The 27784-nt window shown below is 37.3% G+C and overlaps 1 protein-coding gene across 2 annotated transcripts in view; it reads left to right on the forward strand.

The window, feature by feature from the left end:
- NKAIN3 (sodium/potassium transporting ATPase interacting 3) overlaps positions 1 to 27784 on the forward strand; it is a 399276-nt gene that overhangs the window by 347086 nt on the left and 24406 nt on the right. The window lies entirely within an intron of this gene.

A 27784-nucleotide genomic window follows, 5' to 3' on the forward strand; every position in this document is an offset into this window, starting at 1 on the left:
TGTTGCTAAGTAGCGCTTATCCTGAATTAAGGATTTTTCAGTTTCCCGTGCTCTGCCAGCAAGCAGGTGCTCAAAAAGCTGGGAGGGAGCCTGTCCAGGACAGCTGACCTGCACTAGCCAAAGGGATATTCCATACCCTAGAACATCACACTCAGTATATCAACTGGGGGGAGTTGGGGGGGGTGGGGGGGGTGGGCGGATCGCTGCTCAGGCATCAGTCAGCAGGTGGTGAGCAACTGCATTGTGCATCACTTGTCTTTTCTCGGGTTTTAGTTCTCTTTGTTATAATCCTTTTAATTACATTTATAATAATTATTATCATATTATTATTATTATTATTATAGTTATTAAACTGTTCTTATCTCAACCCACGAGTTTTGCAGGTTTTTTTGATTCTCCTCCCCATCCCACGGGGAGAGGGGAGGAGTGAGCGTGCGCTGCGTGGTGCTTAGTTGCTGGCTGGGGTTAAACCACAACAAGTCTGAAGATGATTTGAGATTGTAGGTCATTTATTTGTAAGGAAAACTCTATCACTGCTTGCATGGTGCGGAGTGGGAGCCTCACCCTTCACAAGGCAGGATTTTCCAAGGGGGAAGAGCCCCTCCCAGCCACACCAACCTGCTTTCAGAGTGGGAAAGCCAATTTTGGAAGACAATATTCTGACCCAGCATGTGGCATCTCCCCATCTCTTTTCTGATGTAAATACTTGTGCTGGCACTCTTCAAATCTTTTTCTTTGCCATTTATTATTTTAAACCTTTTTTCTTCACCTTTTTCAAAAACTTGTGTGTTTCTCCCATCACTCTTGAAGTCTGTGTGAACAGTGCCAGCAGCATAGCTGAGAGAAGAGCAGCAGATCATGAGACAGGCAAACAGGAGACACCGAAGGAGATTCGGGATGAGGAATCCATTTCGTTGGTGATGGGAGTGCCTGGGTAACTTCAGCCTCCATGCCAAAGACTCTGGGTGCTGCAAAGCAAAATATTTTGCTTTCTTCCATATAAATTAAAATAATCAAAGTCTTTAAATCACCCTACTCTCTCCCTTGTCAGATAAGAGATACAGAATCAGTTAACAAGGAAAAGGGAGAAAGCCAGTTCCTAAGATGGGAAATTATTTTTAGATGTCACTGTTGTCAGCAAAATGAGAATCAGGAATCTGAGAGAAGTTAAGAGTGTGAATGAAATCCTGGCCCTGGTGCAACGAGTCACAGAACTCCCACTGGTTTAAATAAGAAGGAAATTTTTTTTCCTTTGTGTACAGATTTTGCCACTTGCACAAAATACATTCTCTAACGCCATTCAAAAATCTAAAATGCTGAGAGTTTAAGTGATAATTGTAGGTTAGATTAATTAATGAAAAGGAAATCGTGCATCAGTCTCCCATAAATTTTTAGGTACCATTTCCCCACAACAGCAATAATAACTGTAATAATAATGAAAGGGAGAAAAGCATCTGTCTGCTGCCAGGAGTGTGGCAATCATTACAGAATACCATATTCTACTCACTTTCAAGCTAATTCTGCCATCTCACAGAGTTTCTTATGTTATTCCCATACCCCAAAGTTCTCATTCCCTTTTGTGCATGTTCTTGGCTGTCAGTCCTTCTATCGTGTCCAACTTCACTGAGGCCACACAACTCTGAAAGCAAGCTTTGTCACCATAATAACTACAGAAGCTTCTAAACAGAGCAGGCAATGTCTGTTGCAAAGATTTTAGACTATAAAATACACATAAATCCTCTTAAACGTATAAATAATTATTTACTCAATTTGCCCTCCATACCTAAGTATTTGAAGACATCTGCCAAAAACGTTGGACAAAGATGAGTTTCCAATCTAAATCAATTTTGAAATACAACAATGCAAAATAATTTAGAAAAGTGCCTTGAGACCCCCTCAGACTTTGACCTACTGTATACCCAAACATGAAGCTTGAAGACTTTGTTCTGGATTTCCATGGATAAGTTTGCATGTGAAATACCATATTGTTTAGTTCTGTTGCAGTGAAGCTGTGAGGACTGAAAATATGAAAAGAGGCTTTATTAAGGGAAAATAGCTCTAGTCTTTAAAGGCTGAGACTAATTCCTCCACATAAACACAGTATTTAGTGGTATTCTGAAAACCCAGTTGCTAAACACTGTATGAGATAATCCTTAGGGAAAAAAATAATGAACAGGAAAAGAGTGTTAAAAACCAGAGTGACTGAGCTAAGAAAAAGGAAAAGGTTCATTGGAAGCATGGGAATTTTGAAGGAGTGCCTAGATTTGCTTAGTATTGAGCTTTGAAGCTTCAGCAACATTCAACCATTTGCAAGTGCTGTGTAAAGACTGTTATTTTTACATTCTTCTCTACTATATTGTGAATCATCCTCAGATCACCTTTCATTGAGTAATGAGGGTGGAAACCGGGGAAATAATAGAATCATAGAATCATTTAGGTTGGAAACGGCCTTTAAGATCATCAAGTTCAACTTAACTTAGCACTGCCAAGTCCACCACTAAACCATGTCCCTAAGCACCACATCTACATGTCTTTCAAACACTTCCAGGGATGGTGAAGAACATAGTGCATGAAAGGCAGGAGAATTCCTGCTGCATGCCTGGCTAAGAACTCATTGAAAAAGCAGCTTGGGGAGGCTTTTTCTGTTATTCCAAATTATGATTTGGAATTTCTAAATGTAGAGCCAGTCAACAGTGCATCTGCACATTAGAATTTGTGCAATAATTTGCTCTACAAATGCAGTATTGATATCTTAGAAGAACATAGCATACACCTTCAGAAATTGTCCCTGTATGAAGAGATCTTTGACTTTCTGTTTTTCAATCCCTTGCAAAGTGTTCCACAACTTGAAATGGACTCTCTGGCTACAGAATTTATTACAGTATAGTTCTGCTCTTCCCTTACCCTTTAATTTGACCTTTCTAGATGTAGTCAAAAAATTTTCTGTCCTAAGTTGATTAAAAATTGAACATTTCCACCTCTAATGCAGTAAAGTGTGGTTGTTCTTTTGCTAGAATATATTATTAATGTCCCTAATTGAGATAATAATTGTTGTGACATAGGATCCCTCATCTTCACTCTGAATGAGTTTTACCCATGGGAGAGATAGGCTATGACCTGACATGGGAGTTGTAAACTCTAGTAATGAGAGAATGTGTTATTAATCACCCTGTAAGGTGAGGAGACCCACAGCAGAAACATTTAGCTGTGGACAGGAGAGTTTCTATGGGGCTGTAGCACCCGTACGCTGTTATTAGGGTCTTTGATACAATAATCCAGTTAATCTAGCCAATATTACCTGTGCGGCACATCCTTATTCCCCTGACTTTCCTATGGTGGATTACAGTGTTGCAGTGGCTCAGGCCCCTGTGCTATGTGGATTTTCCTCTGGGGAGCCAGGGCTAGGTAGGTGGTGGGGAGCAACCTCAGATCAGTCTCTGAAAAGCCACAGAAATGCTGTTAAGAGCCTTTGGATGCAACTCATTTTTAGACTAGCTCTTCAGGACAGCATGACCTCAGCAAAGTCGCAGTCCTGTGATGGGATGCCACATCCCTAAGAAAGAGGGACATCCTTTCACTTGTTTTTACTGATGCGATAGGTGAAACATAGAAGGCACAGTGGACTCAGTGGGATGATTTAGCAGATCTGGGAGAAGAAGCCAAATTTCTTTCATGTCGGATCAGCTTCTTATTCACTGTATCACAGTATCAGAAACATCACTGGAAGTGTATTTGTTGGTCATGATACTAGATTGTCTTTTGCTTCACCTTGGAAAAATACATTGTGAAGTACTATCAGCAGTATTTTGTAGGCAAGAAACAGAGATAAGCATGGGTTAGAGACCTGGTTTGCACCTGGGAGTTTTGCCTGTCCTGCTTATGTTAACATGAGATTTGGGGTGCTGGCTAGCATGTGACATGGGATCAGGATTTACACTTCTCTTATTCTGCCAAGCTATAATTAAACTTCAGAATCTAACTTTTTTTCTTATAATTTTAAGACGTCATGTCTCTTTAGGCCTTAATCACAGAAGCTCTAAAATATGTCCATGAGTTATAATTATTTGACTTGATCTTTTAACACACTGTGTACCTTTAAAAACTGAGACAAAATCTAAGTGGTTCACTGATGGAAGCTTGTAAACTGATAGGTCTTGGTCCTTATTCTCGTTCTGTGTGATACTGGGGGGGGGGAAATAGTTTAAAAGTTATGCTTCCATAACTGTTAAATGAAAATATCGATATGTAGCTATATACCTCATATGAGGGTTAATTAACTTATAGAAGTAAGCACAATTTTTGCATTTCTGTGAAAGGAAGGGAGAGGAAAGTATCTACTCTGGACTCATTCTAGGTTGAATAGTTTCTGTCCATAGCAAAACAGGGTCAGTCATTTGTCATGTTCCGTAAGTAGTGAAATATTAGAGATAATTTTTAGTGTCATCTTTGTCTATAGGTAAGTATTGCACAAAGTGTTAAAATAAATATTTGCTAATCATTTATATATGTGCCTTTCTTTGCAAGATTTGAAGTTTCAGCCAGGTTTCTTCAGTGAGGCAGGGAAAATCAAAAGCACAGCTTCCTATGTTAGAAGTGCATTATTCTTGGCTACAGTTGCTTTGCTTTAATGTGCTGTTACCTTCTGCCTGAATTCAGTGCACTCAAGCATTCTCTTGATGTTCATAACTGCTGCTGCCTACTATTCAGATATCTTCATCAATCTCTTCATGATTGTTCCTAAGGATTTGTTTTTTCCTGAGGATCCAGGCTGTTCAAAGCCCATCGGTGTGTTAGAAGTCTGATTAAACTTTCAGTATATCTAACAGGCCTAGCTGTGGGGATTCCAGATTAACCATCTGGAATCATTTGATCTTAAACAGTATTAAAATAATGTTTCAACAAACCCATGTTTGAATGCTACCATGTTTATAATCCAATAAATGTTATCTCAGTATCAGCTTTTATTCACTGAAGAAATGACTTCTCTCTCAGCTGCAATACCTAGTTAGGATTTTTTAGCAGTTTTGCAAATTTATTTTAGCAGGTTTAAATATCCACTCTATACAATATTATGCCCTATTTTTATCGAGTGCTTGCTTGAAATATGCTATAAAAGTAACAGTTTAAACAATTATTGTACGGCCTTATAAACTCTCCTGAGTTTTTTAGGAAAATTTTTTCCTGTACCACATCAAAACAGTTTCTGTGGCCACTCATTCTTCTGTTAATGAATTGATCACTAGGGCAGTCCAGCTGGATTCAGCTGAGATCAGTCGTCCTCCTCTAAGGACCCCAGCAGTCTCAGGTGGGCCTTTCCTAAAGGTTGCCAATCTGATCTACTGCTAGAGTGAGATGCTGTTTAGAGAAATTTCTTTCCGTAAGTGCTTTTCTTTGAATTTATCTGAGCTTTGACTGCAGGATGCTTTAGATATATAAATCCTAAAACCCAAATTCCCTCTTTTCTTGATCCCGACTTGTTGCTCTGACTACAAGTTAGTTTCATGAGAGCTGAGGACAGAAAACAGCTAACCACCATGACAGAGGGTGTCCTTGAGCTCTGCAGCTGGAGACACTAACCATAACATCCAAAGCAAATATAACTAAATAACTTTCCAGTAGGTCCTCCTTTGAAAGGGAAAATAAACAAGGCAATAGCATTAAAAAAAAAACAGTTAGTTTGAAATCCTTGCTAAACTGCAGATTATACACAGCTATTTCCATAGCCCTTTGTGGAGTCAGCTGGCCTCCTGCAAGCAGGCAATGAGAAAATATAAGGAAGGATTTTGGTCTGGTTTAACCAGTCCTCTTTCCTGCACAACCTCTAGTTCACTTTTAGTATCTCTTCTTTCCCTTTATCTCTCCTTTCTGTCAATTTTCATCATGCACATAAAAAAAAAAAAATTTAAGAAGCAAGATAAGATAAGCTAACTGTTAATGCCTATTGTATATTAGTCCTGTTAAACTAGCTAAAATGGGCAGAAGACAAAACTGCAGTCACTTACCTAAGAGAAGATAACATTTTCAAATGCACTGCACCAATCTGAATTCTTTATTCTTGCTAGTCCATCACTTTAAAAAAAGAAGGATATTTTAAATATATGGAATGGGTCTGTAAAGAACTTTACTGGGACAAAAGATGCATTGTACTAATAAAATGGTATTTAAAATATGGGAATTGCATGGTAGAAGAGTTTTTTACCTAACTGTCTATATGTCAATATCTTTTTTTCCTCTTTCTGACTGTAACTCAGTACCTAAAATGATGTTCACACACATTAAATCTTTCTTTGAATTAAGTCTTCAACAAGTAAGAATTCTGTTACAGTAGGGTTTAATTTTTCTATACCATGATATCATAACTGTTTTTCTGCACAACTCATCTAAGAAAGTTTCAGATGAAGTAAACATTTTTAGGAAGTATTTGGGAGATAGATAATACTACAACTAACGGCAAAAGAAACTAGAAATGCCAGTCAAAATAGCTCATTTCCCAGGGTTCTATACAGACAAATAAGCAGAGAAAATTCTTCCAGTCTGAATTATTCACCTTCTATAATGCAGATAGGACATGGCATAGGTACAAAACAGATAGGATAAGTATATGCTGAAAAGAGAAAATGAGAAAATGAGCAAAATGCAGTAAGGAAATTGCATTTACTACTGTTTATTGCAAAAATTACAGCTTCCTTTTCTGACAAAAAGATCAAACAATAATTATTTTGCCAGTGTAACCTCTTGACCTGTCTTCAAAATCTGAGATGGATACAGCTTTCAGGAATTTTTGTGTTGAAACGTTGCAATTATAAAATATGTTAATTCTATTTAATACTACCACTTTTTCAGTATAATACTCATGTTTATACACTATATTTTAGTCAATTAAATCTTAATAAAGCTATACAAAACTTATTGATAAAGATTTTCACAGTAAGAACTACCATTCATGTCACCTCCCCACTTAAATGCAGCTCTCATTACTGTTATTCAGATTCTTTCTCTGCTCTCTAAAAGGGAATTGGACTATATCTTTACATATTTTAAGGTAAGATTTTACCTCTTTTATACTTTTCAGCCAAGATTGGAAAGCACAGCCTTTTAACTTTGCATATGCTTTCAAAAAGGCAGCCAGGTGTGCACTGTTGCAAGAGTAGGACAAGTAGTCAAGTCCTGATCCTTCACTGGCCTTTTGATGTACAGCTCCTCTCCTCCAATTCCACAACCAATAAGCACTGATAACCAAACTGTTCTTGAAAACAAAGTTATCAGATACACACACAGCCAGGCTTGTCTGCTTTCCTTTCAGCTTCCTTCACCTCACTCTTTGGAAAACTGACAACTCTCTCTCTGCCTTTCTGCTATTTTTTGCAGATGATCTTGAGAAAATTGATACAGAAAAGGATGTAAAAATGGTCTCATATCACTCCTCTGAGGGTCCAGACCAGAGAGAAACATACTGCCTGAACTCTATTGTCATTTTTCAAAACTTAATACATAAACCAAAATATAATAACTATCCTATTCCTTATCAGTACCATAGAATCATAGAATGGTTTGGGTTGGAAGAGTCCTTAAAGATCATCTAGTTCCAACCTCCCTTCATGGGCAGGGACACCTTTCACTAGATCAGGTTGCTCAAAACCCCGTCCAACCTGGCCCTGAACACTTCCAGGGAGGGGGCATCCACAACTTCTCTGGACAACGTCTTCCAGTGTCTCACCACCCTCACAGTAAAGAATTTCTTCCTCATATCTAATCTAAATCTACCCTCTTTCAGTTTAAAACCATTACTCCTCGTCCTATCACTACACTTCCTGATAACGAGTCCCTCCCCATAGGCCCCCTTTAAGTACTGAAAGGCCACCATAAGGTCTCCCCAGAGCCTTCTCTTCTCCAGGCTGAACAAACCCAACTTTCTCAGTCTGTCTTCACAAGGAAGGTGCTACAGTGCCCTGATCATCTTTATGGCCTCCTCTGGACCCGCTCGAGCAGGTCCAGTCATTCTGGATTCTTAGTCTAGATTAAGATTGTCCACCTTTTTAATTAGTTAAACATCTCTGTAGGTACACACAGGACAGGGGAGACTTTAGCTGAATGTGTTATTTTCCCAGAGTCTGGAGAGTGATCTCCATAGCCTACACAATAGTTTTAGTATGACCTATATCTTTCACAGATTCCACTTAGTTTTCATCTGAAACTTGTGTTTCTTGGTGACTTTTTGACCACAGAACAAAACCACACCTTTTGGAAGAAAATTCTCTTGTGCCTATGGACCAGTTCTAGGTCCCTGCACTCCTCTGCCTCCTCTGGGAAGACTTTAGGTACAACCACCCTCAACACACATCTAATTCAACTTCTCTTGATAGTGTCAAGCTGTATTATGTAGATAGGAAGAACACCAAGCATTTTGTATATTACAACTGTACAAAACCTAATCACATTTGGGTCAATATAAGTGAGGTAAAGTTTAGACAATGAAGAAAAACTTTCTAGAATGCCCTTTTTTTATTGTCTTCAGTTTGGAAGTGCCTTCTAAATGAAAGTATTTGGTGTCATTGTAGGCACCTTACGCTTTCCAACCAAGTTTTCAGATAGCTGTTTTAAATGCCTAAACCATCTACATATGGTAAATGGGCATGAAGTGGGACCTACAAGGTATTGATCTCCTGGAGTGGCAGCTGGAAGCTTGGCAGAGTACTCTGATTCCTAAAATTATATTAGATACATATGTTTATGCATCTATCCACCTCCTGGATAGCTGTGGGCATCTAGACATCTGGCTGGCAATGTCTCAAAGGTGCTTCCTAGAAAGAATTACAGAGTTATGCTCATGTACATCCCAGGGTCCAGCAGTAATTTACTTTTTTTAATGTTGAAGATGTTTACTATTTCATTTAGCCTATTGGGAAGGTAATATCCCATCTTGAATAGTACCTCTTCACCATCAGAGAATAACACCCCCATACACTTTGTTTCTCCTTTCAGCTTTGGACAAATTTCCTGTGTGTCATTTCTTTCACAATAATTGAATCTTGCCCACATAGTAGCCAGCACAAAACCTGAAGTGATCAGATTCTGCTTTGCATCTCATCTACCCTTGTTATAGCTGTCAGAAAAAGTTATGCCCTGTCTAGATTCATAGCAACCTTAATGATGTTTTTCATATATTGGCCTGAAAAAAGACAGTTCGACTGTCTTAAGATTTGTCTTTACAATGGGAACTCAACAAGAAGTATGAATCATTATTGACACACTCAAAATAATCTGTCATGCTGCTTTAAAATACTAATGAGAAAACCCTTGAGTCTTTGGATATTAGTAGTTGTTTCATGTTGTAATTGAATTTGAAAAGGTCTGTTAAGATTTTTATCCTCTGACAGTAACTTATTATTTCTAGAGCAAAATTGTTTGATAAGTGGTTTAGATGGCAGCAGTCTGAAGAAGCCCTTTGCACTTAATCTTTCAATGAACAATATGAGCTAACAATACACTGTAAATGTGGTCTCCCAGATCCAGAAGTTTTAAAGGACTGTGTAATTTAGTATCATAACCTTTTCACCGAGGTCATGTTTTCTAGATGTATGATCATCCTTATAATTCTCATCTGGACTTCCTCTAACTGGGTCTCATCTTTACTGAAGGGAAATCTCCAAAATATACACAATCTGTCAACTGATGCCTTACTGGTGTTGTGTTCTAGGGCACTCCTGATTCACCTTGAAATTCAGTTTTGCATCCCAGTATGCTGTCTGAGTTTTTTCCCAACACTATGATATTATCAATTCATAGTCTGGGTGTGATTTATTATTCTGTGAAACTGCTATGTAGCCTGTTGTTCACCCTATTCTGTCTTCGAGTACTTCATTATTCCTGCTTAAGTATAGTAATTTGAAGTTGGCCTTACTGAATCACATCCTATTTTTTTCAGACTCATTGTCAGTTTGTCAAGATTATTTTCATTTTAATCTTGTCCTCCAAGGGACTTGCAACTGCTGCCAGCTTGCTTCCATCTGGAAGTGTAAAAGACATAATATCTCTTCAGATAACCAAGTGACTAATGAAACTACTGGGTAGTACTGGACCCAGGTGGAATTCTATGAAGTCCCCTTGGCTACCATCTCTTAGTTTGATGGAGAACAATGAGTAGCTATTTCTGAATGCAATTTTCAAGCCAGTTGTTCAATCTATATAACAGTAATTTGGTCAAAGCAATATTTTCATAGTTTGCTTATAAGAACATCAAACAGTGTCAAAATGCTCACTAAAATCAAGATATATCATGCCTGTTGCTCCTTCCCTAACCACAAAGCCTATTATTTCTCCTAAAAGAGAACATACTTGATTTAACATGATTCAGTTTCTGAAAAATTCATATTGGCTATTACTTATCACCTTGTCTTCTTACTAGTATGTTTATTTACTGACTCATAATTTGATTCCCTGTTTCAATAAGTTTATAGTAAATGAAGTTAGGGATATAATTCTGTGTGTCGTCTTTCCCTTCTCTTTTCCTGTCTTTGTGTAAAGAGATAGGGACAATCTTTGACTTTCTGACCTTCAGTCTCTCCTGTTTTAAATCAAATTCTCAGAAGTATGTTCTAACATGCTTGAGATTGCTTTAGCCAGACTCCTACATGCTTTGACATGAATTTACCAGGGCTAGTACATCTGAATTTCTTCAGATTTCTAATTTATGCAAATGATCAATAACATATTCTTCCTTATTCTCACCTGAATCCTTCATTAGTGTCAGTGGCATTACTTCACTGGCCACAGTTAATCTTTCTACAGAAGAAGGAATAAAGAGAAAAGACCATGGTTCTGTATCGATTCCCTTGAAGGCAATGCTATTTAACACAGCCAAACCTTATATCCAGCTGCTCAAACCCATGCCTCTAGTTGGCTGGAGGAGATGTTTGCACAGCTGCAGTGACTTCCCAGCTGATGGGTGACCTGCCCATGCTGGAAAATAATTACTGCTGCCACATGCACCTACAGCCTCAGGGTCACATCACTGAGGACTGTGACAGCTTGTTACTTGAGCTTGCTCTTTATTAGTAATATGCCAGTGAATATTTTTTATCATGCTTTATTCTCTTTTTAGTTGTATCTTGTGACTTGACCTTTCTGATTTCATCCCTATACACTTCTGGTTTTATTTTATATTTGTCTCTGGTAATCTGTACCATTATTGAATAAGCCAAATCTATCATTTTCTATGTTTCTTCTTGGAAAAGCTCATACTTGTTCAGTGTGTGTTCTTCCAGTCAGTCTGACCGTTTTCTTGAACTTTTTCTGATAGACCTGTTTGCTTCTAGAAGCTACCTGCTATCTCAGGTCACTGCAATCTGGTTCCTGGGTTTTTCCTGTCCTCATTCCACTGTTCTCCTCCTAGAATCGTTATCTCTAGTGGTTCACGGTTTCTGTAGTGCAAGCTGTCTTCCTGTTCAATGTTATTTCTTATAAATGTTATCAGTTTTATTCATTATAACATAAAAAGGAAATCTAATCCCTTTCACAGGACTTTGTGCATGACCATACAGATTTTAAAATTTTCTTAGTATTAGTTCTTACCTCTAAAGGATTATAAGGAGTACTTAAATATTTTTCTTCACGGGGATGCAAATTTTTAGAGAACCCATATAGAAGACAAAATTACCGTGTTCTTAAAACAAATAACAATATTTATCTAAGAATATTAGAAGTTTACAAAAAATATTGACAGTTATTAGGTTTGCATTGGGTTCCCCAAACTGCTAAATTTAGTAATTTTAAAAAGTTATGTAAGAATTTCACAAGCTGAAATTGTATGTTCATTTTTCAGGTACAATTGTCTGCTCCCTGACAATTAGAAATATTGTAAAAGAGATTACTGACTTTTTAGCATTTTGTCAATAATTTATAATATATCAAAACTTATTTTGAAAAGTTTCTTCTTACCTTAAAATACATTAAAGATTCTTAAATAAAGTTGTTGGACATCTGTATTTTGATTTTTTCACCAGTAAAGATGCACAAACTACTTTTTTGTTTTAAAGGAACTATCTGAAAATTTTTTGTTTTGATTAATTTGGGGAATTTGTTATACTGTTTTCTTTAATTCACTGTTTATCCATTCTAAAATATCCCTGTTGCTTTAGACACAGAGACAAATGCCTTTCAAATATCTTCTTTAACTGTGCTTCTGTTCATGATCCATGTCGCAATCTGAGAGGACAATTTATTCTATGAACTTCTTCTGGATTTTGTTAAACATTTAGCAAACAAATAGGAGCCTAAGCAAGCACATTATTAAGATAATTTACTTCAATTCAGCTAATGGAAAAGATGGAATATATGATCACATCAAGGCTACAATTAAGATTGAGTCAATGAACCAGTGAGTTCACTTTCTCACATCATCCAGCTAATATGCTACCAGATAATCAGATTGAATGCCACTGGAAATAATTACTTGTCATTTCTTTAGAGTCCATTTTCTTTCCTCTTTAAGACTCTATCAGTGATCAATACAGTTTTAAGCATGCAAAAGACATAAGGAGCCACAGGTCACAGTTGAGGTACAACTTATGTATTGGCACGTTGACTATTGCACTTTGGCTACTGGATATTTCCCAGAACAAACAGAGATGTCCCTTGGCTCTGTCACAGTGAAGCTATTTTACCATTTCTCTCTTAAACCTCATTCTTACCAATATTATTGGTTTATTGCTCTGTTCCTCTTTTCATGTAGTAACATAGAATCTTTCCCCTAACTTAAAATAAATACAGGTCAAGTTCAGTGTAATACAAGTTTTTGGTTGATAATGATTTTTAAATAATGAATGTACTTATAATTTAGAGATTAAAAATCTTTGTTGTTTAATGATGGGAATTTTTGGAAGTGTCATTTTGTAAACACACATATTTTCCCACGTACACATGTAAAAAATGAGCCATATCCCTAAGAAAATACAGAGAAAAATTAAGGAAGTATGAGTTCTAGTGAAGCTTGAGTCACACAGCTGTTGAGTATCTCTAAACAGCCAGTAAGAGTTTACCTGATGAATATGAGATCTTTAGGTCTTAGTAAATTTACTGAACTCCCTTAACTAAATTCTCATGTCACTTTTTTTTTTTTTTTTTTTCTGGAGAGCCTAAATGGAGAAAGAGGAGCACTGAATTTTGTAACCCAGTCTATAAGCAAATAAGATATATCACAAAAGAAAAAATTTCTTCTAAGTGCTCTTCCTTTGGGGATAGTTCTCTCAGGCCAATTTTCAGGACCAAGTAGTTGATATTATGGATTATAAATACAGTTCAGTCCTCTCCCATTGGACAGACTTTTAGGCCTTTGGTCACAGAGGAAAGATGCATCTGTGCACAGCCTTTCATTTCAACATATCTGCTAAATTGATCATGGATGAACTAATTTTCCAAAACACAGAAAAATACAAAGGGGTCATAGGTATGGTTGATATGTGGAGGACTGATGTCAGTTTTTGAGATAAGGTTGTGGATATGAGTCCCACAGTCAGCTAAATAATATTTTAGAAATGTAACTATTAAAGTAACACATCCTTTCTTTCATTTGAGGGCTTTTTTTTCCCTGCAGTTCTTTCAGTTCTTAAGTATTAATGATTTTTTACCAGCAAAGACTGGCTGACTAGTGTGACTTTTTGACTTTTTAAAGACTTCAGAATCAAACCTGTAAAGCATTTTGACATTTTGTTATAGTCAATTTACTCATAATTAAACAACAAAACTTTTCGTGGCCCAGCTCTGATCATAGCCCATATTTCTCACCATGAATAAAATTGCAAGGAAGTCTTGGATTACAAACTGCTGAAAGTAATCCTAGAAATCTAACAAGATAGCTGAGCATCACTCATATCTATTCTCAATATTTTATGTGGAAGTATCTACCATTACGTCTTCCCTTTCATCTGGAATAGGTAGCATACCTAACTGAATCATTGCATATGAATTCCAAAACCTGAATGCAACCAAACATCAATTAATGCATTTCAATTCAAAAAATAGTGGGTTGATATTATAATGCATACATGAAGCCTAGAGCTAACATTTTAATCTCTTTCCCATTGTGTAAATTAGACTTCCATACTTCTAATTTTCCAGCTGTGTGATTTACATCTGAATTTAGCACTTGTAAATAGTAATAAATTGACATGTTTAATGCAGCAAACATGAGTGCTTAACATCTCCTGGCAATATTGCCTAGGACTTCCTTGGACAAATCTGTTGTATCTGAAATTTTGTTTTTATAGCCTTCGATGAACATTTTTCCCCTGAATGTGTCTAATCAGCTTTTGACCCATGTATAGGTCTCACCTTTCCAGCATGTTCTGGGCATCGAGTGCCACAGTTTAATTCTGATTTGTGTGGAAAATGTTCTTACTTCAGTTGGTGATGAAAGGCAACCCCTTAGTTTGTGATCTGATAATTTGGTTTGATTTTCCATTGTTCTTATATAATGAAAAATGGAATTAATTATTTTGTATTCATCTTTTCCAACCCATTCATGATTTTATTTTTTAGTATAATTCTGTCATCACTTGTCTCCTTCCCAAGAGTGAATTTGTTTAATCTCTCCCTGTTCTAAAGCCACCCATAGCTTTATCTTTGACACCTTTCTCTGTGCTTGTTCTGATTCAACTACTTCCTGTCTGAGATAAGGAGAAAGAACTGTGCGTAGCACTGAGGATGCAGGACACAAGGGATTTGTACAGTGGCATAATGATGTATTCTACTTTCTTTTCTATTGCTCTTCTACTATTTGATTCTCCTTTCTGACTGCTGCTGAGCACTGAACTGATGTTTGTAATGAACTATTCACAACTTTCCCAAGAGGTAATAACAAATATAGAGCCTATTACCCTGTATGTGTAGTTACAGTTGACATTCCTTATGTGCATTACTTTGCATTTATTGATGTTGAATTTCAGTTCTAATTTTAATACCCAGACACTCAATGTCATGAGATCCATCTACAACATTTCACAGTGGACTTTCATTTTGCATTGTCACCAATCTTGATTGAGTTCCTCACCCTATTTCCCAATCACTCATGAATACTTGAAATGGATAGCACTGAGCATGATTCTGTACAGGGCACTACAGATAACTTCCCTCACTGATCTATTCACACACCATTTATATATCCTTGTACTTTGGCCTTTTACTAATCTATGAGATTAAGAGATTAATCCTTTTTATTCCATGACAACATATTATTCTTGAGAAACTGTGGTTAGTAATCTGGTCAAAAATAGTTTGACTGTGCAAGTGCTCTTTAACAACTATATCACTTTAGCATGGGACATGGCTTTTCCCTTCCATCATCATTCATTCTTCACCATTCTGTCACGTTTGTCCCCGTATCCTCATACTGAATAATTACAGTTTGTGGCAATTTGCGCCAATTTGCTTATTACAGAAGTCAGACTGCATCTCCTTTACTTTCTTTTTGATGAAAATTGGCTTTTCTAAAAGTTAACATTTCAAAGAACTGTGAGAGTTGTCTGTAAAATAGACCTACCTGAGTTTCTTTTAAATGAGCTAGCTCTACTTCTGCTCAAAATATAAGTGAATTATAACAGCAGGGGAAAGTGTGCCATAAAGTTTAACCTCCCGGATATTTATTCAGATAGTCTGTGCAGCACCACATGATTTAGTAGGCTTAAACTTATTTGTACCTGCAAGGAAGCAACAGAAGAGGGTTTGAGCAAACAGCCAGTCCAACAGAAGCAGATGAACCCTAGAAATGTACTCCGGATGTCCAAAGCTGCCTGTTTTGGTGATGCCTTCAGTCTCCCCCATGTATATTAAGGTTTCTTCCAAAGACTAAGGACATACTCCTGAGATCTTGGTGTCCTCCACCTACTGGGAGATTCCTTGGCAAAGATCTGTCCCAGCTCTGGATACAAGAAGAAGGAGGAAAAGTGGGCTAGCATTTTCTCTGCCTGACTTCCTGTCCTTCAGGCTGTGTAATTCAATCTGTCTTCAGCACAAGCCATGAATAAGCACCATCATGTGTGTCCTAGATTTCTTTAAATCTGAGCTTGTTTTCTGGAAAGAAACTCTACATGCTGTAGCCAAAAGCTCAGTCTAGGTGAACCAGAGTCAAGGAATGCAAAGACACACTTCCAGTTAATACATGTCCCTGGTCAAGAGATATTCTCAATGCAGGAAATTCTTTGGCTCCTTTTGAAATTGCTTTTACCAGGTGCAGACTCTCTTGCTGCATTTGAATTTCTTTGTAGCAGTAGCCTCAAGTTAGGAAACAGGGCCAAATCTCCCTCCCATTTGCTAAAACATCCTGAGAGTTGGCTCTGGGGCAATACATTTGCTGCCACCCATACAGCCAGCACTTGGGACCATGTAGGGATGTTTACGCTGGTTTTTACTGACAGTGGGACACAAAGTCCTTTCTAGAATGGCTCCAGTGTAGCTTGTGTGTTTGCATGCTGCTTGATTACAGGCTGAGCCTAGGCTCCTTGGAAAAGAAATATTGATTTTGGGTGCACCTTGTGCTTCAGGCTGCAGAATCGACACAGATGAAGGTAAAGGGAGCAGTGGGATGCAGTGTCAAGTGAAAGCTGTTGGTAAGAAACAGGAGTGATAGCACACAAAGCCACAACATACATATGGGGACCATATACTGCAAGCAAATAAACTGTGCCAGGCAGATGTGGCATAAGAGATCACACTGGGTCAGATATGACTGGAGAAGCAGCTTCTGAAATTTATTAGGCACTGATAGAAAGCGAAGCTTCATTGCAATTCTTGATAGCTTTTCTGCCCAGTGGGAATCCAGCACAAAGGCCTTTTAGCACACAGTTTAACTGGGAATACCTGAACAAACTGATAACATTGCTGCTTTTATGGTAGTCTTGTTTCTCACATATCACAGCAGACCACTCCACAAAGCATTATAAATATGTGTGTGTGTGTGTGTGTGTGTGTGTGTGTGTGTTTATGTACCTCCATCTGCACATTCAGGTATCAGCTTGATGGAATTAAACAATACTATCTACAGTAAAAAGAACTACAGTGGAAAGGATATCCATAAAAGAAAACCAACTATCAAACAAAGGCTTTTCAAAATGTTCTGCATTGCTACTGTAGTGTTCTTGGTGTTTCACAGTTTTAGACATTACAGCTGAGTGAAAAAACTGCTATGTTACTTGCCAAACACATAAATCTAGCCACGTTTCTGATTATAGTATTGTTTCTTCCAAAGAGCAAAACCAGCTCAACTGGGGCTCAAAATCGAGTCATCTGTTCTGTGGTTTGAATACAGCAGATTCATACACAAGTGAAAGCACACATGGTAGATCATCTGCTAACTATCCTGTTAGGTAAAAACTGATTAGAAAAAACAAAGTGATGATAAAGGAATATCTTACCTTCACCTCTTCTATCTGTGGTACACTATTGTTCATCTCTGTAGTATTTCAGTGAACACACACAAAAAGGCAAAACAATATTAAGGTCTTGTGGACATAGAAGTGATTTGTTTCATTTTTTGTTTTTGAGAATCAAAAGACATAATCTGTCTGCCTGTTCTGTCTTCTCTTACCTTCTTAAAGATGGAAGTAAACTTTCTTTGCCAAGAATAGATAGACTTATCATCTGTGGTCCTCTAAGAAAGATGAAATTTTAGGAATTTCTAGTATATATTTACACATCCAAGAAAAATATCAAAATTATTATTTTTGTGTGATTTTCCTTGTCTATATTGAACAAAATATTAATAGAAAAAGAAAACTGAACTATGCATGTCCAAAAATAATTTGGAATTGAGATCCACAGAGAGAATATACTGTATGCTGCTTTTCCAGCTCCCCCTGCAGTCTAGATCATAAGAAAAATTTTCAGACAATCTATGCTCATCAATACTGCCTTATATGTCTTTCTACACTTTTGTGAATTTTAACCAGCTCTTGGTTATTATCAAACCTTTTTTTTCCCTGTGAATTAATTAGGGCCGGGTCTAAGCTGGTGCATGTCTTTCAGGCTTTGCAGCTTACTTCTGAGGTGCATTTCTGTGTCTACCACCCCTGAAAATCCTCTCTAAGAGTTCCACTAGGGGGGCTAATATAAGCAGCCTGGTAAGATTAGAGATTAAATCTTACTTTGCAGTTCATTAGATCATATAACATTTCCTAACATGTTAATATGATGGTTTTATCTGTGGGTTGATTTTTCTTGTTCTATTTTTCCCTGAGGTATGTTCTGGCATAATTGTTGTTAGTGAAAGCTTTGCATACTTTTTCATACAATTTTCAAGTCATGTTTACGGATTAACAGGAGCTACAATAATAATGTGTTCGGTCTTAACTATTATTACCTAGGTGTTTAAGAAGTATCTATAAAGGAGGCTAGAGAATAGTGGGAATCACACTGTAGTAATTCTATTTTTACCCTCACTGTCACCCCACTGAAATCTTGAACTAGTTTTTGTTTCCATGTCACAGTTTGTCTGTCTAACACTGACAAGTTAAGGTAAAATCAAATAAAAGTAGTTATTTAGAAAATATAAAAACAAACAACACAAAGTCAGACTTACATAAATATAGATATAATAGTTTCATATATGTGTTATTTACATTGTGCATGAAGGGAAAGTAATGATTTAGTAGAAAATAAGTAATTCTTATAGACTGCAATGGATTGTTGGAATTAAAATGCATTCTCTGTGTCTATTGCCACAAGTAAGAGGAAATAATACTCTCACTATTTGTCTTCTCACCTAATAAGGAGGGAAAAATATCTTTTGGCATTTTATCAACAAAGGACATCTTTCATAATTGCAGTATAAGCAGCGGAAGATTTTTAAAAGGAGTATTAGCATAAAAAATGCCCAATATTTGCAATATTCTGCTGTTCTCCAAGGAGTTTACTTTGATACCCCCTGCATGCATTATTGGTTTCCCTGGGATTCAGAACCCAAGTACCTTGTCACATGCCAAAGAAAGAGATTGCATTGTCTCTAGTCACTGACAGACATTTCTTTCATTCTTTCTTCTGATTTCATTACCAGCTTCCAAAGCGGTACTTGCAACTTAGTGAAATCACTACCTGATGGATACCTTGAAGAAACACTTTGGGTTATGAGACACCATCAAACCTGACTTTCTTTGCTATATCAAAAGATGTGAAATATCGTGTCTTCTGCAAGTAGCTCTGAAATTACCCTTAACACTGACAAGTTAAGGTAAAAGAGAATAAAAATAGTTATTTAGAAAATATAAAAACAAATAGCACAAAGTCAAGCTTACAGAAATGAAGGAAGGCCAACTTTCTGTCTGCTTATTGTAAAATTAGATGTAAAGGGTTTTCTCACTCCCTGTTATACAGCTGACAAGTCATTAACCTAAACATGAGAACTTTGACCCCATTCTTAGGAGAACTTTTGTTTTGTTTACCACTGGAGGAAAACTAGGTCTTGCTTGTTTATCCAGTTCTTTCCTAGTGATTTTTTTAAGAGTCTACTCAAAAGTAGATCTCCTTTCTATCCTTCCTTCTTATCACCATTTTTCCCTCTACTTTCCTTCTTTTTGCTCTTTAACTTTCAAAGTTTAAAGCTGGCTTTATTTTACGCTATTGACCCCCACTGTATTCAGCTGAATCATTAACAAGCAATTAATATATTGCAAGATAAAACATTGTATTCTAGCCAGTCATGTTTAAATACGTGTTCAGTGTTTTTACATATTAAGACTTCAATTTCATTTAAAATATAAAATTTAGATATCTATCACACAATAGACAACCAAATAAATAAGGATTAATGCTTGGGGTTTACTTCTTTCTCTTGTGTAAGTGAAGAGTGGACATAACTCATCTGGAGCAACATTACCCTGCCCTAACTTGTGAGGGACACTCTGACAACGCTATCATTAGGCTACCAGAGTATCTAGATGAAATTATGGGACCTACAGAATTATACAGGAGTCTGGATTACACAGTTTGTTCCAAGTACGCCATCTTTCTGTTCTCAGAACATAGGATACTTTTTCTAAAGGTCTTGCAGGAAAAACACAGGAGGGAGAATAAGCCATAACTAAGCTAAAGAGGGAGAGGAGGAGAGACAACACATGATGTTTTCGCTTGTTTTTCTGAACCTTAACAAAGCCAGGATGCACCTTGACAACATAACACACTGGTCCTCCCTCTTAACTGGTAAAGTCCTTTTGGGCAACTGGGTAATAGGGGTAATTATATGTTTATGCTGCTGGAGAAATAAATTCCCAGACCAACTGCAGGCAACAATGGTTCTGATCTTGGCCTAGGAAAATCAGATTGTCAAATACAATTTTTAATTTAAAGACAAAGGGACACTGTGGAAACCAGGATTTGAGAAGAGCAGACACAGGGTAGGACAACAAAAAGCACAGTAAATAACAGGTATAGTCTTTTCCAGCATGCTGCTCTCCCCTCCCAGTGCTAGGTAGATGGCATTCAAGAGGAATTATGTCCTGCAGTATTAGCCAACAGCAACCTCTATGTATTTTAAGAACAGATATTTATGTTAGTATCTCTGCTCACTTGTTTCTCCCTGATCAGTATGAAGCAAAAGTAGCTGTAAGCTCCTGTCACCCTCTTTTAGAGCCCCTAACACATTTTAAGGCCTATCAGAGTTGTAGCCTCTGGGAGCTCTCCACTACATGTGTAAATGGCACAGTTGGACCAGATTGGCTCTGGGTCATGCTGATGAATTTGGTAGACAATGCCCCTAAAGCCTGAATTTTATTCAAGTCAAATCCAATTGATTTTAGGAAGATGAAGGAAAGAAAAAAAAAATGCTTAGACAACATAGTGTACTTCAGACACTGTTGCTACCATATCCTGCTATGTTTTCTGGACATTTTTCTAGTTGCTTGTCTGCTTTTATAATTTTAGATTTCTAAGTACTTTAAGGTTGAAGCTCCCACTGCTACCACTGTAAAATGTTGTGCATTTCATCATTTAATCCTAGAACTGAGAACATACCTTTAGGACTGTCTCTTCTTTAATTCAAAAAATTGCATTTGGTTTTGAAATTGTCAATAATTATATAGTTTTACAATATCTTTCTAATAAAATATATATAATCGAGCAGTTATACGTAAAGTCATAAATTGGATAACTATATACAATAGTATATAGTATGCAATCATGCACTTATAGTGAATGGTTATTATTATACTACAACTATATACTAGTTACTTTTGATCCTGGTTCCTTTGTCATTGTCTTGAAATATATGCAGTTATAATTTCCTTGTGTCTGATAGTCATATTTCTATCTTGCTGACTTATGTATACACAAGATCCTGGAACAATATCCTATTTCTCTTATGTATCTCCCATTCTGATTTAATGCTTTTCTAGCTTTTAATGGAAGAAAAGGGCTTTACAGTCCTCCTTGCAGAGTATTAAAATGTTAATGGCAAGTAGGTTGCTAAGAAGATGAACTACTCATGTTTCACCCTTTCCTCAGAATTTGTTAGCTCTCCTGAAAATGTTAATCAGAAGATAGTAATAGTCAGAATGTTTTGTAATTTAAAGCATTTTTACCTTTTTACTCAGTAAATTCACTCTTGCTACACAGTTTCCATTTTATAAATTAAATTTAAAGATACCTTGTCAAGCTTTGTATCCTACACTCTTTTTATGCATAAACATTCGATTTTAAAAGTTTCTTCTTCTTTCATACTCCCTCAATCTTTGTGGGAAATTGGGTAATAGTGAAATATCTTGCAGAAAACAGGAGTTGTGTTTGCCAAGTTACACTTCTAACGTACCACAGCGATAGATGGAGAGTAATGTTCTTCAGCTGTCATCAGCAAAAAAGAAGTCAAGAAAAATCCATATTCAGTGAGGTGAAAATCTGGGTGGACTGGGTGTGTACAAGGAAGAACATGAAGCAGAGTTGTCTTATCTTTTTGACTGGAGGAATATTCCAAATCTAGTTTAGCTATAATGTTATATACATCCTCTGGTAGCCAGGACTACTGAACGTTTATTTAGTTTATTTGGATGGTCCTATGTTGCTGTAATGAGATCTCTAAAAAACTCTGCATAGTAGCTTAACAGTGATAAGTGTCCTTTGTACACCTGATCTTGAAGATTAACCGGATAGCCTAGGGCACTGCTTCATGTAATCTTAAATACCCGGTACACTCACATACCTCCTTTGAACCAGTGGAACTGCAGTATGTGAAGCAGATAGATAGAAAAGTAATCACATACTGTGAGAGTGTATTTAAAGGCCATAGCTGATGATGACAAAGCCAAATAGAAAGATTTAAATAAAAATTATCTAAATCATCAATTTTAATCGAAAATATTTCAGTCTGCAGATAATAACCTTGATTTCAATAATCACTTCTAATTTTATTTCCTACTTGTCCTTGTTTTCCTAAGGAAAGGTTAATCCACATTAACTGGTAACTATTAAAATACATTAATTTACAGGTAAATATATATTTTACACTTAATTTGATTCTTATTTCTAATAGGATATATTCTAGAAATATTCATTTATTAAAGCAATTATATTTCACAGCATATATTTGCTCAGATGATTAGTTTTTTAATTTCTTACATGTTTTCATAGTTTCTTACAGTTTAATGATGGACAATTATATAATCTAATTTCACTTCTATTAAACTAGGCATTTATAATTCATGCAGATGTCCATAGTTTAAGCCTGGAGATTTTAGGTAGACTAAAACATTTAGGTCCTCTAGAGACTATACTGCCTGCACAGGAGATAAATAACAGAGGCTATGACTTCATTTCTACCTAAGGCTATCAGCAGAAAATAAATTATGCATCAAAAGCCTTGATAATAGCATCATATAAATGTACCCATGTTCCACTAATAAGAAGTCCCTTTGTGCACTCCACACTGAAGTCTCTGCCAACTTAGTTTAGGTGACAATTGTTTCCCACACCTGAAGCCTTCTCATCACTATGATTTGGAGAATGTGAGCAACATTTATCAGCTAGTCATTGAAAAAATAACGGTTTTGGTACAGAAATACTTGTGGTTCTGAAAATATTGGATGGTTGCATCCAAAGAGTTATAGCTCAATGCCCAAATAGAAACCAGTAAAAACTGGTGTCCCGCAGGGGTCCGTACTTGGACCAATGCTATTTTGTATCTTCATTAATGACATAGCAGGATTTGAGTACACCCTCAGCAAGTTCGCTGATGACTCCAAGCTGAGTGGTGCAGTTGATACACTAGAGGGAAGAGATGCCACCCAGAGGGACCTTGGCAACCTTGAGGAGAGGGCCCGTGCAAACCTCATGAAGTTCAACAACAAGGCCAAGTTCAAGATCCTTAAGGGCAATCCTTAATATCAGTAGACTGGGGGATGAATGGAATGAGATCAGCCCTGTGGAGGACTTAGGGTCCTGATGAATGAAAAACTGTACATGACACAGCAATGTGTGCTTGCAGTCCAGAAAGCCTATCGTACCCTGGGCTGCATCACAAGAAGTGTGGCCAACAAGTCAAGGTGATTCTCCTCCTCTGTTCTAGTCTCTTGAGACTCCACTTAGAGAACTGCATTCAGCTCTGGGGTACCCAGCACAAGAAAGATGTGAATCTGTTTGAGCAGGTCCAAAGGAGGGCCATGAGAATGATCAGAGGGCTGACAGAATTGGGGTTATTTAGCTTCAGGGAGACCTTATTGTGTCTTTCAATATATAAAGGAGGCTTATAAGAAAGATGGAGAGAGGCTTTTTATTGTGGTCTGTAGTGAGAGGACAAGGGGCAATGGTTTTAAATTGAAAGAGTTTAGAATTGGATTGGACATAAGGAAGAAATTTTTTATGATGAGGGTGGTGAGACACTGGAACAGGTTGCCTAGCGCAGTTGTGGATGCCCCTTCCTTGGAAGTGTTCAAAGTTAGCTTGGAAAGGGCTTTGAGCAACCTGATCTAGTGAAAGATGTTCCTGCCCACAGCAGGGTGCTGAACTAGATGACCTTTAAAGGTCTCTTCTAACCCAAACCATTCTGTGATTCCATGAAATATCTGAGTATTTTATGTATTGCTTATTCTCTCCAGAACAAGGTGTGTACCCTAACTACTGTGTAGCTGGATGAAAGCAGGGGACAACAGCCTCTTCCCACAGTTTCCCACTTGATTTTCTGACAAATGTCAGATATCACTAACAAGTGTCTTCTGAGACAGTTTACTAGACTGGACTCAGCAGGCAAGACAGGCAGGTTCCTGTACAATGCAGGCATCCCAGTAAGTTTCCATGCCCTGAAACTCAACATTGTCAAGACAAGTCCACCCTGGCATCTAAATTGTTCTCTGGATCAAGCCAGAGGCTCCCATTTATACTTTCAGGTGCTAGTGACCTTTGACACTTTGAACATCCTGTTCCAACCACTTCATTGGTCCCTTTGAATTGGATCCTTACTGAAACCCAAGATGAGCAAATTAAGTATATTCCAGATCATTTGCATCACATTTTCTTTAGTTATCAGGGAACACACATTTAAGTCCATCACTTGGTATCAGGCCAATAGTCAACATTTCCAATATCAAGAAACGGGGCAACACGCATCAGTCAGCTCATCACGAATTGGCAATTAACTTGATGGCTAGATGGGTTCACATGAGCATAACATTATTAATTAAACAGCATCTAGGTTAATCAAGACAGCAAAAGTAATTTGTTGGAATAAATATTTTATTAGTGTGACTATCTATAACGTAAAAGAAGAGATTTTAATTAATTAATTTATAAAAATATTCACACTGTGGTGGCTGTAACTCTGTTTAAGGAACTGGAAACAGGTCTCATCTGTCAAAGGCCATATTCCCACTTTATCACTTCATGTTAATTGTATTGTAGATATCGGTTACCCAACTATAATTACTAGCATGTTAGTTACAAGCCAGACATCGCTGTCCACCTCTGAACAGCCATACCCGACAATTGATGCTAAAGCGCTCTTTTTCCTCTTTGTTGCTTTATTCTTTCAGAATTGTGCATTCTGCGTTTCAATTACAAAAAGGTATTCTTGGAACATGGTGGGTTATGATACCTCCTGGTGTGATTAGAGACCTGAACTTTCTTTTCCCCCAAAAAACACCAAGACATTGGGAGAGGGTGAATATATTTTTTTATTTCTTCTAGTATTAATAACTAAACAGATGGGGGGAAATGGTATATTTTAAGCAAGTATATGCCATAAACACAATAGCTGGCCATGATTTCTATCTGACTTAGGAATATTTATCTACTAATGATGAGAAATATAAAGAAATACTGAGAAGCAGAGAGAGGCTGCTGATTTTGCAAGAAGCTCATAGATTAGACAAAGTGTGTTTCAAACACTGAAGAGAGTGGGAAAATATTTACTTTAAGGAGAAGGTCTACTGAAAGAGCAAGATGTAAACTGTTAGGACTGTTGAAACAAGCAGGCTTGCCATGCCCCATACTTTTTTGGAGGGAAGACCTCTTAGAGTATTTTTCCCTGTTGCTTTCTTTGTTGTGTCAGGTGGCTTATTACACATTAGAGTGGAAGTATCTTTCTGTGCTTTATCCACCTGTCTAATATCTTAAGACACATGTGAGAAATTTGCTGGAAGTCCTCATGGATAGGTGTTTTATATAATATACATGGATATGGAACACACATGTACATATAAAGAAGGAACTGGATTTACAAAAGTAAAGTTAATTTAATACAGAATACTAATAAGAAGATAAAAGAAAGAAATACACGATTGGAAGATGGTGAATAATTCTAAATATTTGATCTTCCTTCACAAACATTGAACCCACAAGATGTACTGCAATTCATTTTTATCACATTCATTATTTACTCAGTAGTTTTACTCTTCAAAATATTTCAGTCATGTTTAGGAAAAAGAAACAAACCCAAGTGACTTACACAGCCAAATTGCACAACAGGAATGGTGAACAGGAAACACTGTAAATAAACAGGTGACATTCCCTCATAAAGGTCACCTGTTTTCTGGTATTTGTGTAGTATTAATGCAATAATTTTTTAATCTATATGTAACACTCAGGTGGCACAAGAATATACCTCAAGTATGATTGGTTTTTTGATCCCTTGAATGCCTTTATATTATATTGCTTTAGTTGTCGTGCCTGAAAGGTGCTGTAAACTTGAAGTTTAGGGAAAAAATGTGCTTAATCTGTCAAGAAGTCTGTAAGCCAGTGCTGGTGCTGGAGGTGAAGGGGAGCAGAACCACAAGATCCCATTGTCATTAACAGCAGGAGGCTGGACGCCTCTTATCCACCCACACAGTCTTCAGCAGGTGAGCTCGCATGGAACCAGCCAGTCCCGTTGTGGGTCTAGGCACCATGACACCAGGCGCAGTGGGGCTTTGTAGCTCAGGCACAGCTGGGTCCTAGCAGTCTCCAGTGAGCGCCTCCTCCAAAGCTGGTTTGCATTTAGCTGGCTCAGAGCATCAGTAAAACAAAGAGGTGTCCACCTGATAGAGTCTGTAGCAATACTGCCCCAGTAAATTGTAACCAAAAAAAGCCAAGGAAACTGCCGATACTGCAGTCTGCTCAGAGCGAGAGGAAAGTTGGGTTGAACTCACTTTTCTGAAACACCAGCAAGGTGAATACCCTGCAGAGGAAGCTCCAACAAGACTGTACCGCAGCGCTGCGACAGCTCTCATTCACAAGTTACCCAGCTTTAGTGTACTGTAGCTTAATTCTTCATGGGGAAAATTAATCCCTTGGAGGAGGATTAAGCTACAGTGAACTAAGGTCACTTTATTTTTGAATGGGAAAGGCCACACAGGGATTTAATGTACTTTATCTTATGTACGTTGATTTCACAGCTTTAGTTAATTCATCTTAACTTCCCTGAATTCCCTTGTGTGGACAAGCTTTTTGTCTGCAGAGAGGCTCTTGGAGATGCTTGTAAAGCTCCTCGTGCAGCCCAACCAGAAAGCAGGTTGAAATGATTTCTGTGCCTCTGAAGGAGCTTATACCTGTGTAGATACTATTAAATTACCTCTTTCTCAGATGGTTGATCCATGACATCCTTAGAAGAACTATTTTAATTAGCTTTTTTGAATGGACCAGAGAAAAAGGAGTTTTCTTAAAACTAATCTCTGGGTTATTTTAGAAATCTCTCATGAACAGTCTTTTCAAGTCTTTCTGATAGCATGAATTGTGTACAGCTGCACAAACAATATTTTCTCAATCATGGATATGTCTGGACAGTGCAGTTTAATAGGTTTCCTTGTCCAGTGGGATTTTCTTCTTCTGTGGTGGTGGTCATAAGAAAATATTTTTTCTATATGGAAAGCAAATGAGCGGAGTTTCTATTCCCTCATCCTAAAGATCTTAATCCCTTCCTCTCAGTGGCACAAGTGACACAGATTCAGGTTGAGGAGGTTGTTTTTGTGGGAGCTGCTTTTAAAACAATGGCATGATTTTGCTGGTATTGTCCTTTTGGGAAAATGAGTCTGCTCATTTCTTGCATAGTTAATGTGATTTACTGGCAGGCTCTTCTGATAAGGTGTTTCCTGACGCTGATGAATCATAATGCAGCTTTACTGTTCAGCTACATCATGACACTTCACATATCAAATTAAACTTTTGCCAAACAGTTCTTCGCTGGAACACTTTATGCAACACAAAAAGACATCTCTTGTGGATTCCAAACAAGCTTTACTATGACTTAATTCCATAGCAGTCAATAAATATTTTATCTTTTTAATGCAATTAGGTGGTTAGGGTGCCCACATTCATGTGGACAAAGTCATGTGAGAACAGAGGTGCT

This window comes from Strix uralensis, chromosome 1 (genome assembly GCF_047716275.1).
Source record: "Strix uralensis isolate ZFMK-TIS-50842 chromosome 1, bStrUra1, whole genome shotgun sequence".
Lineage (NCBI taxonomy): Eukaryota > Metazoa > Chordata > Aves > Strigiformes > Strigidae > Strix > Strix uralensis.